This window comes from Penaeus monodon, chromosome 19 (assembly GCF_015228065.2).
Source record: "Penaeus monodon isolate SGIC_2016 chromosome 19, NSTDA_Pmon_1, whole genome shotgun sequence".
Taxonomy (NCBI): domain Eukaryota; kingdom Metazoa; phylum Arthropoda; class Malacostraca; order Decapoda; family Penaeidae; genus Penaeus; species Penaeus monodon.
This window is the reverse complement of record NC_051404.1, coordinates 14,127,587-14,127,786: the sequence shown is the minus strand read 5'-3', so window position 1 is coordinate 14,127,786 and position 200 is coordinate 14,127,587. Positions and strand designations below refer to the sequence as shown.

The window sequence follows — 200 nt, the reverse complement described above, 5'->3', positions numbered from 1 at the left end:
CAGCACGCCAACATTCTCCAAAATTCTCTCATCTAGTACTTTAATGGAAGCTTACTGAGCAATAGGATCATGAAACATTCAAATCACTGATACCATCAGCTAATGACATAATCCGGATATATGCAGTACCTTTTCAGAATGTGTGACAATGTACGTAAATGTGGCAATACCTTTTTTCCGAATGGTTTAGGTCGACTAGT

General features: G+C 38.0%; 1 protein-coding gene across 1 annotated transcript in view; it reads right to left on the bottom strand.

Moving 5' to 3' along the window:
* The window catches only part of LOC119585075 (AT-rich interactive domain-containing protein 1A-like), a gene marked incomplete at its 5' end in the record, with an annotated part of 7,824 nt that extends 7,624 nt beyond the window's left edge, over positions 1-200 (bottom strand). Inside the window, 1 exon segment of the mRNA XM_037933695.1 lies at positions 171-200.